A 12139-nucleotide genomic window follows, 5' to 3' on the forward strand; every position below is an offset into this window, starting at 1 on the left:
TCCATATGCCACCCCAGTGTCTTATGTTCCACCTCTATTTCTTTTCGGTGACACTTTCTTCCTTTCTCTATTCTGTTATCTTTAACTCACTGTCTGGACTCTCCAAGTTGTGGTTTCATTTTTCATATGAACGTATGGCTCTGTGTCTTTTCTTTGTCCTTTTCTTGTTTAACTCTCTTTCCTATATCACTATCTGAACTCTCCTCTATGGCTATCCTATATTAATTTCTCCTATCTGCTGTGTTTGACTGCCAGGTGACCACACCACTGGAGATGTTAAGGCGTGCCTGGAAAAATCAGAAATTGGGCTGCTTCATAAGAGAATATATGCTGGAAAATGCACAGCTTTGTTCATTATTAAAAAATGAAATTACTTTCACCTTTCACTGCAAATGGGTATGGGGTGAGATGGGCCTTCTCGCTCACTACACTCACTTTCACCTTACAGTTTGGGTATGGATTTCCGCCTCACTTCTTTCAAAGTTCACCAGCCGCCACTGCAAAACTGGCCCAAACCCTCCACTTATGAACAATTTGCTGTTATTTGTATGTATTGTCGTCTTTGTTTTGGTTTGTCGTGGTCTTGTGCTTTCCTTGCACATGCCCCATTTGGAATATTATGTTGTAAGGCGCGTGGGGCGTTCCTTTTGGGGAACAGCTATTCTGTGGCCACTTTGGAGTCAACCATGTCTCATTGTTTCCTTGGGTATCGCAACGCTACATTTGCTATAATAGCTACGTTGACGACCATTGATTTTGACCAGGAGTAAAGATAGCTTTTGTTCCCACAGGCCGTTCAAAACACAACAGTTTTATAGTATATGAATTTATCTAAATACATGCGCTCATGTACAGAAGTGGAATACCATGAGAGACACCGGATAGGTTCAGAACTCTTGCTCTGCACATCATTTTTCGACTCTCAGCTTGGCTACATTTGACTTTTGAGGTTGTAGCTTAAGTCTCACTAACAAACGAGATGTAGACAGTATATACATTAAACCAACTGTTTAGTGACATCAGTACATTAGGGAATGATTAATCCTGCCTCAAATGCAAGCAAAATCAAACTAAACACCATAACCTTACTACCGTACATAAGATAAACGGAAGTCTTTATTTTTTAAGAAGATTCAAGGGGAAGATAAGTCTTACAACCTCCCACATGAAGTGAGGCATGGTCTTGACTGCTTGCAAAACCAGCTCACTAATCTCCATCATCAAAGGCAAGGTGGGCTGTCGCTGACCTGGAGCATGGGTTACTGAGGTGGAGCACTGTATGATCAAGACAGTCCTTGGACCAATGCAGCCAGATGCTCCGGTCACCAACTTGTTCCGAGTTCTTTCCATTCCCTGAAGTATCCTTACATACGTGCATGCTCTCCAAGCGACTCAGAAAAAATTGTGTACATGTAGATGGGGTTCGGCTCACTGTTGTACTCACGGGGTAAATCGTGCAGCAGGACAAGCTCAGACCTCGATAGCCCCAAGTCAAAGAGCTTGATGTCCTATGTGACATCACACTCAAGCCTGACCCAAAGAGACAAGTAAGCAGTAACACATTCCTGAAGGGTCCAGTGCCCACATTCTCCTGGATAGAGGGTGTTAACACATTCTTAGGGCTGATTCTCTGGCTTCTCAGGGCTCTAGAAAAGTGATGGAATTTAGAGAAAAGACATGACTAGTGAAACTCTGGCAAAGGAATTAAATTTTACATTTTTGGGTGGATGAAAGATGAATCTCACTTGCCAGGCTCATTTACTATTTAGGCTAGATGGCTTCTTCCGCGCCCTGCGGACGCGCACAGCGGGCACGCGCCGAAGTCGCGCCTAAGTCCTGCCCGTCTGCGCCCGTCTGCGCCAGTTCGCGCCGAGGACGCGCCATGCGCCAGGGAGGCTGGTTCTAATTTCAAATGCTCTCAAGTAAGTTCCATTGTTTCCGTATATGATTTATTGGCACTTAGACCCTGTAGATTACCCTGTCATCACAAACTTCCCCCAGTAGCTTTCCTTGGGAACTTTGGTTGTAGCTGCACTACCAAAGGCACCTGCCCTAAAAAATTTGGCCATCCTAGCAAGCGTTTTTCCCCTGAAAGGCAAAAATCACCCGAAATAATTTCTGAAGTCAGCTTTCTTATTAACGCTAGATCTTTAGTTAAGAATAATATTGCGTTCAGGGATTTTGTCTCCGCTAGGAAGCCCTCGTGGGTCTTTGTTACGGAAACGTGGGCATCAGACTCTACTGGCCCTGAGCTGGTCAATGCCATCCCAGAGAGATACGCCTTAGCCCGGATGGATAGAGTTGGTCGTAGGGGAGGAGGACTGGGCAGAGTGTATAAGAGCTCCTCCATATGCCGTATTAAACCCCTCTCCACTCCTCAAGACCCTTTCCAGGCCATTCACTTCACTATTAACTCCTTTCCCTCAGCCTCTTTTTAGGGTCTCTTGCTCTATAGGCCCCCTGGCCCTAGGTCGAGTTTCAGCCATGATCTGTTGAAAATGTTAGAGCCGTACATCGACAGACCGCACCTGACCGTTTTGGGTGACCTAAATTTCCATCTGGAAAGTCTGTACTCCAGTGACACCTCTGCTTTGGTGGACTCCCTAGCCTCATGTGGCCTGCTGCAGTTGGTTGATAGCCCCACACACCCAGCGGGCCACACACTGGATGGGGTTTTCTCAAATGACCCTAGACCTACGATAGGCTCCCCTATTCCCCTCGCATGGTCAAACCATATGGCCGTCCCCCTCGAATTAAAATGCTATCATACTCCTGTTCCACTTCCTGATCCCAGGAAATGGGAACTGAAAAGAAATTTTAAGTTGATTAACAATGAGACTCTTGCTCCTCTTATGACTAGAGCTAGGCTAGCCCCCCTGAGGGATGCTAATGAGGCTGCTCGCGATTTTTCCATTTCTACTGCAAGTGCAGTAGACACGCTGGCCCCTGCTAAACAGCGCTATTCGGCCAGAAAGAGACCCTCAGCCCCCTGGTTCTCAAAATCGCTTAGGCTTCTAAGGCAGGGATGCAGAAAGCAGGAGAGGCTTTGGCTAGCCTTTCTAGATCCTCAGGAGAAGGAAAAACATAGATGCCTCCTTAAAGGGTATAAAGCGAAGATAATAGAGGAAAAGAAGGCCCACTTCTCAAATCTAACAGCCTTCCTCAACTCCCCTAGGGAACTGTTTAAGATCGTAGACTCCCTCTGTACCCTGCAAACGCCAGACCCTATAGTGGGCTCTCAAGAGCTGTGCAACAAGATTTCGACCTTTTTTCACACGAAAATAGAGGACATCCACACCTCTCTTGAATCTCTTAAATGCGAACTGGGTCCCCTTTCCCTACATGTTCCGCCCCCGGTAGATTGCCAGGCGAAGGATCAACCTCATAGTAGTCTTCTCAACTTTCCCCTTCTTATCGCTCAGCAGCTGGATCTGCTTCTGGACAAAATAAATCCAGATCCCCTTTGGACCCATGTCCCCTTAAGATCCTCAAAGACTACAGGGAGGCCCTGCTGCCTCCCCTCTTAAAGGGGATGAATTGTGCAATCACGGAAGGCACTTTTCCTTCCTCCTGGAAAATGGCGGTGGTTAAACCTTTGTTGAAAAAGCCCACCTTGGACCCTGAGATACTGAAGAACTTCCGTCCTATTTCATTGCTGCCTGCTCCAGCAAAAATATTGGAGACTCATCTTAACCAACACCTGACTGCCTACTTAGATGCCTTTAGCCTGTTGGACCCATCGCAACATGGTTTCCGTAGGGCCCATAGAACTGAGTCTGCCCTTACGATAGTCACTAATAACATCCGCTCGAAGGTCGATAGGGGCCAGACCTCCCTTCTGGTCCTCCTTGACCTGACAGCTGCCTTTGATACCCTGTCTCCCTCAATCCTGGTAACACGTCTTAGGGAGATGGGGGTCGAGAGCCCAGCGCTGGGCCTGCTGACCTCCTGTCTCAATCAGAGAGAACAGAGGGTCAAGCTGGGAGAGTTTCTGTCCCCTGCTAAACCTGTGCAATGTGGGGTCCCTCAGGGGTCGGCTTTGAGCCCCACACTCTTTAACATCTATGTGGCCCCACTTGCCAGGTTAGTAAGATCTTTAGGGTTGGAGGTGTTGTCATATGCTGACGACACCCAAATCATGGTTTTCTTCTCCCAATTGGTGAGCTTCTCCGCTCTCAACTTCAGGAACTGCATGGAGGCAGTTTCACAGTGGATGATCTTGAATTCACTAAAGTTGAATGGAGAGAAAACCGAGGTCCTGATCTTCAGAGGAGATCAGGATATTTGGTCCAGCGACTGGTGGCCTCCATCCCTTGGAGTGTGCCCCTTGCCCTCTCAATCCGCCCGGAATTTGGGGGTGCTGCTAGACACTACGCTTTCTTTGGACCGTCAGGTCAATAGGGCAGTCTCCACTTGCTGTGGTGTCATCAGGATTCTGAGAAGGATAGCACATTATCTATCTCTAGAAGCTCGAAAGGAGATCGTGGTGGCCCTTGTCTCTTCGAGACTTGATTATTGTAACGCGTTATACTCAGGCTTAAACAAAAAGCTCATCTAGCGCCTGCAGATTGTACAGAACGCGGCGGCCAGATTTGTTTTGGATGGCCCCAGACTTTCCTCTGCCACGTAAGCCAGAAATAGCCTGCACTGGCTTCCCATTCAGGGTAGGATCTCTTTTAAGATCCTTTGCCTTGTTCATGGGGCCCTGTATGGAGCAAGCTCTGAAGGCATAAGATCTCTACTACTTCCCTATTCTCCTAGCAGAGTCCTTCGCTCCTCCAACACAAATCTTTTATCTGTCTCCCGTGGCTCTAGAGCCAGGTGGGGAGGGAGGGCCTTCTCCTTTCTCGCCCCAAAACTGTGGAACAATCTTCCTCTGGAACTAAAAGGACAACCATCTGCTATGCTCTTCCGGAAATCTTTAAAAACATGGCTCTTTGCAGAGGCTTATCTGTAATCTGGCATCGGTCAACACCACACACTATACCATCTTTTGGGCGCTTTGATGCCCTTTGGGGTTACGTTGTGCATTTATAAGACTGTATTCATTCATTCAGAATCCAACCCTATAACCTTAGATTGAATGCAGATCTTTCTAAATGTGGTTCTGGCTTAAAGTCTGTGCTGACTACTAATGATTATCATATCATTGTGGGACTTGGTGTTGATCCGGGCTTTCAAATTATGCTTCATTTTCCCTGCATACAAGGAATATTAGCAGTCACAGAAGCAAGCTTTTTAAAAACTGACAAAAATATAGCAAAAAATCACTTGCATACTTTCAGTCTGTTTTGATCTTGCTGTTTCCTGACAGATATTTGCTGAGATGTCAGCATCACTCGGTGGTTCTATAAAAGGTTCTCTAAAATGGTCGATAACTTTTCAAGTGCCAGACCCGTATTACTTGGGAGAGCAATGACTTAACGCATCAAGAAAGGATAGCAGAGGTGAATTATACAAAAGTCAACCAGTTCTGTAACATCTATTGGAAAGTCATTGCATGAGAGCGGTAGGGCTCAATAAAATCATTCACATCTAATAACGAATCACCCAACTCATATATTATGCTAGAGATCTGCAGTAAAATATTATCCTAAGGAAAGCCTATGACCCTGTCGAGCACTTGAATAGGCTGAAACATGTTAAAATGAGGATGGACAAATAATGGTATTCAGGAAATTTCCCAACAGAACTGCTTTTAATGGCACCACTAGTACTCAGTCATAAAGAGGAAGAACCGTGAGGTATTTTTAGACACAGGATCCTAGCTTTTATCAAGAAAAACGTTTTTGTCAAAAAAAGCCACAATTCACTCATCTCGAGAGAAAGGGCTAGTGATGATCAAGCATGACACAATAAAGTGGGTGAGATGTCTCCTTCCAATATTTAGGGATATTTAGATATGCTTGTAGGACATAAAAGTCAGGATCTTACCAAATATCAACTATGGAGTTTACTATATCATATCTGGTTGCCTGCGACTGACTCTGTCCTAGCTATTCCGGATGTGACAGTCTGTGAATGACTGCTGCGGCTCTCCTAGGCCTTTTTAGGTTGAGGACCTAAAGGCTGCGCAGTGTGGGGAGGAGATTTAATGATTCTTAGTAGGGCTTCAGAACCCGCCTCCCTGGCCCGTCTCTCCCCCATTGGCTGGCTTCCTAAACGGAGGCCAGCCTTTGGAGGAGAGATGCGTCACTCCAATTTAGCCCTGTCTTTTTCGGATTTGGGGCCTAAGTTTTGCTGTTCTTTAGACAGTGACGTTGTCTGTCACTCAGAACCTCAAAACCACGCCCCCATTCCGAAAAAGACGGAAGCTTGCGGCCGCCATTTTTTTTTTGTCCCGAAGACGAGCTGCAGGACTCCCTTCATCCTCGCCTGTGCTGCCGGGCTCTATTCCGCCATGTACCAATACCTTATTCACTGTCCCTTCGTTATGTGGTGCCCCTGGCCCTGACTTGTTTGTACTCTGCAGTGATGGCTTGCAAGCTAGAAACCCTAACCTGGAGACGGACGGAGAGACTGCTCTATTGCGGCCGCCATTTTTTTTTGTCCCGAAGACGAGCTGCAGTACTGCCTTCCTCCTCGCCTGTCTGTGCTGCGTTCCAAGAAGAGGAATACCTAGGTAAGGACCTGCACAGGGACATGTGGCGGGAATTGGCCCTTCACAAGGAATCTCCAGAGCTCCAAGGGCCCTGGGCTTCAGGTGGCAGGGCTAAAAAGCAGAGGAACTGCTCCCGCTTCAAGCGCCTCCGCGGAGTTAAGGGACGGAGAAGTTCTAAAATGACGGGCGAGCGGGAAGCCAGCTAGGCAGGATCCCCTCAGGAGACAGCCCTAGCCCCCCCCGGCACCTTGCCTGCAGGGCCCCGGGAGGTATCCAGAGTCCCCGTAGGATCAGGGCAGCGAGATCAGCGCAGCGGCGATGTCCGGCACCTAGAAATCCTTTTTATCCCCCAAACAGTCCCTTTGAAGCATACTGCCACCCAATATAAACATGATATATATGAAAAAATACATAATATACCTAACAAATAAGTGAAATATGGCCCAACGAAGTCACCCGATGTTTCTGGTGGCATTTACAAGATTCTCCCCCGAACATCTCGATAGAATGATTGAACCATAATATTTACTTTGTGTGCTTTGTTTACTGGCCCAAGGTCACCCTTTTCCCGCTTCACTGCATCCTGGGACATAACGTTTACGAGAATAACTAATGTGCGGGATTTTGTAATCGATGTTATGGTATGTTTTTAGAGGTTTGTGTAATTTAAAGGCCGCTACACCCACCAACAGAGGTGTGAGCGTTAAGAGCAGGACACGCTATCCACCAGCCTCACATGCCGGGTCTAACTCACAGAGATTAAGATGCAGAAATCAAACAGAGCATTGTGCAGGACAAACCATGCGAAGCCTCCCACGCAGCAGCGCCGTGATTACAAAAGCTGCTTCACAGGGGCGGAGAGTGCCGGGAAGAGCGTCTCAAGTGGAGGAGGGTGGGCTGCGCCCCTCTCTCTGGCAGCCCAGGGGCACAACCTGATCCATTACTGGTGCAGCGCCTGCCACAAAAGACTTGGCGCTTTACTGGCATCAGGGGGGTGAAAGGCAAAGTTAATCGTGTCGGGGTTCGTGCCGCTCACCTGTAAACTACCCGCACATCTCCCCAACATAGCTCAACTCTCTTCATCTCCCTCACACGCTGACCGCAGGGCAGAGAAGGCAAAAGAAACGGGAAATAAGATTCCATATATATGTTGCATTTTCAGAACAAAACCCACTTAGATTTGTTTCGCCAAAATAAAGCATTTCTTGCTCAATGGATTACATGCAAAGCAGGAAAAGTCACTATTATAAGAAACGCGGCGTCCCTTCATATTATAATTGACGACAGCAGGCACAGAATTGTCTCCTAGCGTGTAAATATATAGTGTTATCATTGATCTGTATACGAACATTCAGTGTATAGTGCTTTGAAAGAACGAACCGTGCCAGGAGTCAAGCTTGTAAACCCCAGACCGCCACTGCAAGAACATTAACCCGCTGAACTATCTGGCTAGGAAATTCGAAAGGTAGGCTGCTTTATGCAGAGCTATCCAGTGCACATTAAACGACTGTTCAATCTTGCTGTGATTTGAACAGGTGAACCGCAGCTCACCCAAACTCATATGGAGCAGGTGCATTAACCTGCTGAGCAATCCTCCTGGGATGGGTACAGGTGACATGTACGAGTCGCTGCACACTGACCTATGCAGCTCTCGGCCGCGCTGAGGCTGAAACCTGTTGCAAGTCAGACATATTTCCGCAGCAGGCGCTCAACCGAGTGAGCGTTCAGCATGTGGAGGACTCTGTCCCACACACAGTCCAAAGACTCACAGACAGCATGAGTCCTCTGGCCTTTGGGGATTATGCATCAAGTTATTTAAACGACTTCTTTCTATGGCCGCCTTCGGCCAGGACACCACCAAGGTGAATTCAGAAACAGAAGCTTCCAGAGCCCCTTGTCCAGAGCACGACAGGCGCTGTACAGAATCCACATAACTGAGAGCGCACGTCCGTCCGCACAGGCCAGCCAGCCTGGGACTGGTGCTGCGGGCGCACAGAGCACTTACCGGAGTCCAGAAGGTAGGGCGGCACGGCGCTGGCCGACAGGCTCCACCAGACAGCGTGCAGCAGCCAGAGCTGGCCCCGGGGCCGCCCCTTCGTCATGGTCCCTCCAGCGGGGCTCTCATAAGACAATGACAATGCCATTTATTTAACGATTAAGCTATTGGCTATTGGCAATGTAAATGACAATACCTCTGTGTGTGTATGGGTGGCTCTGTATGTTTATGTGGCTGGCTCAGTATGTGTGTTTGGTGGCTCTGTATGTGTGTGGCTGGCTCTGTATGTGTGTATGTCTGTGGCTCTGTATGTGTATGTCTGTGGCTCTGTATGTGTATGTCTGTGGCTCTGTATATGTGTGTGGGTAGCTCTGTGTGGGTGGGTCTGTATGTGTGTGTGGTTGACTCTCTCCATCACTAGCTCACTCTCTCTCTCCCTACCTCTCACTAACTCACACACACTCTCTCTCTCTCACTACCTCTCTCTCACTACCTCACTCTCACTAACTCACTCTCTCTCTCTACCTCCCTACTCAACTCTCTCTATCTCACATCACTATCTCACTACCTCACCAACTCTCTCAATACCTCATTACATCACTATCTCTCCCTACCTCACTCTCTCACTACATCACTCTCTATCTCACTACCTCACAACTTCACTATCTCTATCTCAATACCTCACTCTCTATATCACAACATCACTCTATCTCTTTCTATCTCACTATCTCACTCTCTCACTTTCACTACCTCACTCTCTCTCCATCACTACCTACCTCACTCACTCTCTCTAAGTAACTCTCTCTATCACTCTCACTACCTCACTCTCTCAACATCGCTACTCCACTAAATCTATCTCACTAACTCACAACTCACTCTATCAAAGCCTCAATACCTCACTCACTCACTACCTCAATCTCTATCTCACTACCTCACAACTTCACTCTCTCTCTCTAACTCAATACCTCACTCTCTCTATATCTCACTACCTCACACTCTCTTTCTATCTCACTAATTCACTTTCAATATCTCTTTCACTACCTCACTCTCTCTCAAGCTCATTACCTCACAACCTCACTCTCTATTTCTATTTATCTATCTACCTCACTCTCTCTCACTACCTCACTCTCTCTACCTCACTACTCCACTCTATCAATCTCACTACCTCACTATCTCACAACTTCTCTCTCCCAAAACGTAACTACCTCACTCTCTCACTACCCCCACTCTATATCTCACTACCTCACAACTTCACACTCTCTCTCTAACTCACTACCTCACTCACTCTCTATCTCACTACCTCACTCTCTCTCTTTCTATCTCACTAACTCACTTTCACTCTCTCACTACCTCACTCTCTATCTATCTCACTGCCTAACAACATCACTCTCTGTTTCTATCCCACTACCTCAAAACATCCCTCTCCCTCACTAACTCACTCTTTCACTACCTTACTCTCTCTCACTACCTCACTCACTATCTACCTCACTCTCTCTCTCACTACCTCTCTCTATGTCACTACCTCACTCTATCTCTATCTTACTACCTCACTCTCTCTCTGCTAATGCAATAGGTCTCGCATATGCAAGCAAATAAGCTATTGCCAATACAAATGACAATGCCATTTATTTAGGGATACAGAAAAAAAAAATAATGAGCAATGCCAATAGCTCTACCTATAATATTGCCGAGACCATTGCATTGTAAATGCTTGTTTGAGGTGCATGCCAGTTGTTGACCCTGTCTCAGTCCTAAGAGACTTCTTTGAGCTGCCGGAGATCATTGTCTCTACTGTTAGACACCACTGTTTTTAATCAGACAAATCTACTCACCTATTAAAACTTGCTTTAGAGAACCACTCAGTTTATTTTAACAACCCCATTCTTACTCACTTACACCTCGCTACACTCATTTACACATCACAGACCTATACCCCTACTTCACATAACGGCTTGGGAATTAAAGATCTCAGAAAAAAGCCCCTTTAAGGGTTTCCATCGGGCTTTGCAGTACTCGCCCGGCAAGGAGCAAGCCCTATGATGAAGCATGACACCCATCTGCATGTGTGAGGGACCTGGTTCCTAAAAGAGCGGACCTCCGTCTATTCCCTTGACAATTAACCAACCACATACTCTATTTTCTAATGCTCTTGAGGAATTGCAGAATCTGTTGAGACATGTCAGTCCTGGCAGGACCTTCAAAGGCACCTGCATGTGTCTGACTGTGACACACCTTGATGTATTGAAGACCCTCGCTGGGTGTCAGGTTTGGAGACTGCTGAAATACCATCAGCAGGTGGGGTTTGCTGGGCAGAGGTCTCGAGAACACAGAGCCTTGCAGGTGCTCGTGCAGAGGGAGGGTTAAGGAAAGAAAATACCAATCTTCTCAGCCTTGCCGTCACTATGCTCTTCCCCCTAAGGGGATGAAACCGAAAAATACTCATTATTTTGCTTTCACAACTTGCAAACATCGTTTCTTTTCGGTCTTCGTTCTGAGTGTTTAGTGGTAGTAAACGGGCCAATCTATCTGACTTAAAAATCTGCCAAGTCCTGCTTTTCGAGTTTGTTTCCCATCATGGCCAGCAGTGAGTGCAATATTTATTTTCCCTTTCCACGTTTTCCCCACGTTGGTATCCCCTGTTCCTCCCTTTTGCAGCGTGCAGCTGCATTTTGTATCTGTTACTTGTAAGGAGTCTGCGTTTCATTTTCATCTGGGACAGTACCTTGCCTGGCAATCTCAAAAAGTCGCATGAGTGTCTGTGACAACTCACCCCCAGGAAATGACGCAGTAACTAATGCCAATGTTTGAGCGGCTAGCTGGGCCTAGCTTTCATCTTCCTCTTCAGATCTCCGGCGGTCAGTGGTCCGAACCTTGCTCAGTGCTTAATTTGTGAAAGAGTGCCGGTGCCCAGAAATCTGCCCAGCAGTCCTTGGCCGGTGCAATTAAATATCAGCGTGCTTGATAACAAGACTGGCAGTCTTAAATCCACTTCATGCCTCTTTAATTCACGAATAGACACTCCCTGTCCCTTTATATCACTGGTGGGTTTCTGCTTGGTTCCGTCATTCTCTTCCTCCGTCTTCCTGCTTTATATGCTATTCCTTCCCTTGTTTTCAAGAAACCACCGGCTCAAATTGAGCACTGACCTTTGCATGCAGAAACAAAAGTCCAATCATGAGGACATGTGAGTGAAGGGGTACCTGAAGGGGAGCTTAAATGTCTAGTTACATTTAAAGCACACAGTACTAAAGGTTAATCTAGTTTGAACACTCACAGTGTTTGCAAATCAGGAACCAAGAAGCAGGCACAGCTGAAGATTTGCGAGGCCTAAGTCAACATCTTCAATGGGGCTCTTTCAAAGGATGTGGATCTTTTTCTAAGGCTAAGGAAATATATCCTGTGGCTTAAGAGGCATTAGGAAAAGTTCAGTATCTGGCGCCATCTAGTGGTATTAGCTGTGTCAGGTGCCTTGCCATGAATAAGGAGTGCAGGCCAGTGCTAATATCTTTAGTTAAGTGTTGCTGCAGTAATGTTAGGCTCTG

Source organism: Lissotriton vulgaris, chromosome 2_1, assembly GCF_964263255.1.
Source record: "Lissotriton vulgaris chromosome 2_1, aLisVul1.2, whole genome shotgun sequence".
NCBI lineage: Eukaryota > Metazoa > Chordata > Amphibia > Caudata > Salamandridae > Lissotriton > Lissotriton vulgaris.